Source organism: Quercus robur, chromosome 8 (genome assembly GCF_932294415.1).
Source record: "Quercus robur chromosome 8, dhQueRobu3.1, whole genome shotgun sequence".
Classification (NCBI taxonomy): Eukaryota; Viridiplantae; Streptophyta; class Magnoliopsida; order Fagales; family Fagaceae; genus Quercus; species Quercus robur.
The window spans coordinates 58,485,225-58,491,555 of record NC_065541.1 but is presented as its reverse complement, the minus strand read 5'-3'; the positions used below and the strand labels follow the sequence as shown (position 1 = coordinate 58,491,555).

The window sequence follows — 6,331 nt, the reverse complement described above, 5'->3', positions numbered from 1 at the left end:
AATTTTTGCGCTGTGTCAATTTGGTGGATGGAGAATGTTGACCATTATTATTAAAAGCATGAATCATTTTGACATAATATTAAAAAATTATGGATTATATTTACACATAACCTAAATGCTAAGGAACAATTAAGTAATTTACCAAAAAAAAAAAAAATTATAATTGAGACAGCCAAGTAGTTGTGATTAATGATTATTGTCTAAAGACAAAATAAAATCAAGCAGTGCTACAAATTAATTCTCCTGAAAATGATTCTTTGACCCAAATTTCTTTGAACATAATGGATCGGGACATTAAATGTCTTATACAATACGATTGGAATGATTCAGCTTTCATGAAAACCAAAATAATTGGTCCATGTAATTATGAAAGATTATGGGATTAATTGTTCTAATATTTAAAGCATTTGTTTATAAAAAAATTCCAATTTGGTTATTTTTAATTGAAAAAAAAAAAATTCTGTCGCTATGAGCTGCGAGTGCTCGCTAAGTGAACAGAACTAAAGTGAATTAGGTAAACAAAGTGACGTGGCTAGTTCTAAAATCTAAACAAAAAGAGTTAAAGTGCTTATCCCTGTCTCTTCACTCTTGACCAAAATACAGCAACATAATAAATTAGTAATATAATATGAAAGAATAGAATGGAAAAAAGGTAGATAAAGAGGAAGTGTGAAGTGATGGAGGAAAAGGAAAAAAGATGATAAAATTATGGTAGTATTTTTCCTTTTTTTCTTTCTCTTTCTTTAACTTTATTTTTATTTAAAGGAAGTAGAGGGATGAGGAATCCATGTCTTCCAAGCACTCCCAGACAAAATGAGCTTCAGAGAAGAGAAAAGCAACCTTTGCTTTACGACCCAGAAAAGGAGATTTCAAACACCATAAGGTTAGCTTAGGAAATTGCGTGGTTACTAACCCAACCCTTCATTTCTCTCTCTCTCTCTCGCTGTCTATATTTAGTGGGGAGCTGGGGTGCAACACCAACCCCACATCTTCCTTCTTTCCCTCAGAAATCTACACACAAACCCCACAACATTAGCCAGACCCTTTAATCCCCTAAGTTCAGCCCACCGGTTTGCTTGTGTTAAACCAATTCAATAGGGTTTTGTGGGGCTTTCAAGCCACCTTTGATTATGACCTAGTTCCCCATCTTCCACAATCTCTTCCTAGCTAGCTCCTTTCCTCAATATATAGCTCCTTCTCTCCCTTCTTCAATCCCCTTCAACGTCTCTCTCTCTCTTTCTCTTTCTCTCTACAGAAACTACTAAATCTTCATCTTCCTCTTGATCATTTGGAAGATTTGCTAGGGTTGGAATTCATAGTATCCGTATGCACTTCAAAGTCCTTGCATATATACATGTAACATGTTCATTCATACATACATAAAAACATGTTTTTTTTTTCTTTTCAAGCCTTAGTTCAATTTACACTTGATGGGTTTTAAAAAAGGTCTTAGGTGGAAATTTCTTTAGTATTATATGGTGGAAATATGTGCATAAATGTAGAAATTCATGTATACATGCACGTTTTTATGTCATCATTTTCATGCGTACACATATAAGTATGTGCCTGGCTCCCTGTATGCCATTTGCAGAGCCCACCGGAGCATCGATGGCCTCCGTGGATGGCGTATGAGGAGCCATGCATATTCCACATGTATTATACATAAAAGATTAGTCTTTCTTTTTCTCTTTTCCAATTTGGGGTCTCTTTGATTTTCTCATTACAGTCATATTCAAGTCCTAATTTTTAGACAAGTTTGCAGGTTCTCTCATGTCTGAACAAAGGTACAATCCTCTTCTTCTTGCTGTTCTTGTTCTTCTTTGTTATATTTATTACGGTTTTTAGGGTTTTCATGATGTCTATGTTTTTTGTTTGCAGAAAATAATAGTACTAGTAGGCTTCTTTTCTGTGAAAGTTATTCCTTTACCAATGGTCACATGTGGCTTCCCATGGGACCGTAATCATTTCGTTTACACACGTAACGAGGTTTCTTTTTCTTTTCTCTGTGAAGCTGTGTTTGTGTAAAATCTGTTGCCAAATTTACGGAAAATTTTAGATCTGTGCGGTGCCTGACAACATGGAAGTTACAAACAACTACCATTTCTATCTCCCTTCACGCTTGTCTCATGGACATTTCATATGACCCCTGGTCTTATTATGAATGTACTGAAAAGTAGCAATTGTTTCATAATTACACAAAGCCAGTTGTTAATTTGATTTTTATATACAAAACAAAATATCCCAAATCAACATAGCTTTTTTTTCTTATACAAAGTTTTTGCTACCCATATCATCAAATTTCTAGCTTGGCAAGCCTAATGATGGATTGTTTCACTTTTGTTTTTGGAGTACATGGTATGGAATGCATTTGGGCTAAGTTGCACAAATCAGTCAAAAAAAAAAAAAAACCATTTTTGTAGACCATTTGTTCAATGGATCATCATGTTCTAAAGAATCTAACCATTGATCTATTAATTTTGCTACTTTGTGGGAAGACATGATCAAGTAAGCCCAATTGTATACCTAGGTGTAAAGACACCCACAAACACAGATACTCTAGGCTTTTAAGTTTCAACCCCTAACAAATGAAGAAATAGAAAAGGTTTTGTATTATCAACAAGCTGTTCCTCTTTTTCTTTTGACAAAATCAACAAGCTGTTCCTATTTCTTGGTCAATCGATCATAGTCATTGCTGTGCATAGTAAGTAAAGCTAGCAAAGCTAATACTGAACACTGATCAGATATGTTTAGGCTTATTTGCATACATATTATCTTAAGCAATGGGGACTTCACCCCCCATATCATATTTTTCTCAGATGCACCAGTCTCTCTCTCTCTCTCTCTCACATACACACGTCTGGCCAGGGCATCAAGAAAAAAGAGTGTGGATTCTGGGAAAAGCAAAAGGTGTTGTTTTTGCAGAGGATCATCATTATGGCTACTGGGGAATCTCATATAAGGAGTGGACCACCCTCACTTACCCTCTCTCTTTTTTATTGGTTCGCAGGGAATATGTTTTACGGTCAAAGCAGGTCAATAAAGGACATTGGTCTGGCAAAGAGAATGGGACCACCTTTGTGAGATCTCCTGGGAAAATCAATTGTGGCATTTGGGGGTGCATGATTTTCAAATTTCAATTTCATTTACACTAATTTATAATCTACACTAGCTACATTCTCCTTATCAATTGAGACAATATATATAGTTCATAGGGGCAGGTATGAAAAAGAAAAGTTTTGGGCTTGTGGGGTCCATCTTCCCCAATGTGTTATGCTCTGGCTTCTTACACATTGTACTATCTGGTCTTTTAGAAAGTAGATTCTATCTCTTCTTCTATCAATTTCCAAGGGGTATAAAAATGCTTTTTTGACACTCATGTTCATGCATCTCCCTCTCACATTATTGATTACCTTATGCTTTTATATGTGGCAAGGTAAAGAAATTATCAGACATTACTTTAGCATTTTCAGCAAAAAAGAAGAAGAAGACATTACTTTATGCATCCCTCTTGATGGAGATTAAGTAGAAAAACCCAAGATGAATTAATAGTTTCAAATATTTGTTGATGGTTTCAAATATAGTTAAGTTTCACACTTACAAAAAATTATTGTTTGTATCCCAAAAAAGATTATGTGATAGTTTGTAAAAAATAGTGCTTTAGTTAAAATATCTTATAGTTCAATGGTATTGTCAAGTTAACCAGTATTTGAGTTTGTTATGCTTATGCCCACATTTTAAAGAAAAAAAAAAGTTCTAATTAGTGACACCTAGAAGAATAGTTTTTTCAACTAATAGGATTAATTTGTCCATCTTGGTTTGTGAAGAAAAACTGAAAAATATGTTACATATCGTGGGAAAAGATGTTGCTTTTGAAATTTCTTACTGATGCAAGTACTTCTGCCAAGTTTTTTAATTTAGGGTTTCTCAAAAAAGTTTTTTTTTTTAAAAAAAAAAAAAATTTGAGAGGTCCTTTGATTGGAAAAATAAAAACTGATAAAACCAAGCTAAAGCCCAAGATTCCACCTATAATGTGATTGAAAGAAAATCTGGCTCTCTTCGCTAAAGCATGAATCAATATTTTAAACAAAATTTAGCTACAAAATCTCTTTTTTTATTATTTTTTTTATATATTTATATATTGGAGGTGAATTTTGACAAATTCACAATTGGTTTACATTTTCTTTTTATATCCTCCATGCTTGTAAAATTTCTATAAAATTAAAAATTAATAACTATGTCATCAATAAATTTTTTAAATTGCAAGTCTTTGTAATTTAAAATTTGCATAAAATATAATCTTATAGATCATATAGTAAATAATATCCAATTAGCACAAAATTTGACATATGTGTTAAGAGCGTAAAGAACATACAATCCAACGGTTAGATTTTTGAAATATGTAATAATGTTAATGATGTTGAGTAAGATTGTAGTTTTAGACTAAAACTAATTTTATAACTAAACTTTATCCATTCTATTCCTAACAACAACATGAACTAGCTACGGAGAGAGATCTTCTATGATAAGTTTCCTAGTTGGATAGATCTGAACAATGTCCTGCGTAATGCTTGGAAATGTCAGTGATCTTTAAGATTCTCTTCCTGATTGAAAAATATTGTCGTTGCCTTTTACATGTTAGAAATCTCCAGTACATATCTGAAACTTTTCGATATGTCGCTAACTTGAATATCATTTACATATAACTAGTACTAATGTACTATGAAAGAACTATATGTAGGAGAAAATAAATATTTCAATATTAAAATTGAATAATAAAATAGGCAATAAAAATAAAAGAGCAAAAATGTTGTATGTTCTTTAAAAATTTTCAAACTTGGGTATTAGAGTTATATCTGGTGCAATTAGTTTAATTATTTTAATATATTTAAAATAAATTACAATACATAAGAAAAATAATAATTTGAAAAAAAGAAGAGAAAATTAACATCTCCCCTTGGCGCAACTATAATCTGGGCATGAGTTTATATGATATGATATGATATATATATATATATATATATATATAATTATTGTAAAATTTTGGTAATAACTAAATGATCGACTTGGTATTATAATTTCATTGTTCTCATATAGCATTCCAAATGCATGTTATGATTTCACATGAAATGTGTGTTTTTTTTTTTTTTTTTTTTGGGGTAGATATTTTCTTTTACTTTTATTTAATAGTGATTCGTTGAGGCTATGAATTGAAATAATTTAAGAAGTTTATGGTTTTAGTTGAATTTTAAAAAAATTAAGTTTAATTTAAATCACCCCAAACTATTTTATAACCACTTGCAAGTAGAGTGCAGCAAAAAGAAAACAACCAACTGTAACTTGTAAGGAAAAACAAAATTATGGCTTCTAAGACACAAGTTTATTATAGAGTATAATATATGGGTCTTGTTAACAAGAGTCTTAAAATAATAATAATTCATTGGTTTGCAAGCATAAATTCATTATAGTTTTTTATGCTTTTCTTGATACTTGTCGATGTCCTATACAATGTGCAGTACATTTTGAATTAATTTGTCAAAAATTATCTTATAACTCATACATTTTAGTAATCATGTGTTCTAGTAGTTGGGGAAGCGACTTTAATTATGTTACATGTCATTAGAAACGGAGGAAATGAAATTTTTTTAAATTACTATATAAATCTTAAAAAAAACCATAATAAATATATATATATATATATTGCATGTGGCTAAAAAGAGTGAGTGGCATACAATTTAAGCCCATGTCAATAAAAGGAGTTAGAAAAATAACCATAAAATTAGTGTAATCGAAACTTTGAATATGTTATTTTAGTGAATTCACAAATATTTAATTATTTTGACTAATTCCCATAATAATTTTTTATATTCTTGATTACATGTGTTATTAATTGTATTTTTTTAATCCTTTTTATAGTGTTTGTTTCAATTTTTCCAAAGTAACGAAATATGATAATAAAAAAAAAAGTCATATTCCAATCAATTTTTTTTAATAATAAGTATTTTAAATAAATTTTTTTGAGTATAAATTTTATAAAATAACCATATAAATTTATTTTATATAAATAATTGATACAAAAATAATGAATATATGAAAATATGTATTTACACCACTGTCCACCCTTGGTGTGATGGTCAATCTACAAGTATAAGTACTTGTGGGGTATAGGGGGTAAAGGTTGGGGTTCAAATCTCCAAAAGGGAGTTTCACATACACATATACATTTAGATTAGACTAAAGTAGAATTTCTATCTTGTATAAAAAAAATGTATTTATTCCATTTACATGTCAATTTATTAATACTTCGACATAAATAAAAAAATTTGCTGAGGTG

At 30.5% G+C, this 6,331-nt stretch overlaps 1 long non-coding RNA gene across 1 annotated transcript; it reads left to right on the top strand.

Annotated features, from left to right (window-relative positions):
* Positions 1–807: 807 nt before the first annotated feature.
* Positions 808–3,376, top strand: LOC126697277 (uncharacterized). Its single transcript, XR_007646174.1, has 2 exons — positions 808–1,324; positions 1,727–3,376. It is a non-coding gene; the product is annotated as an uncharacterized LOC126697277 (long non-coding RNA).
* Positions 3,377–6,331: the final 2,955 nt, after the last annotated feature.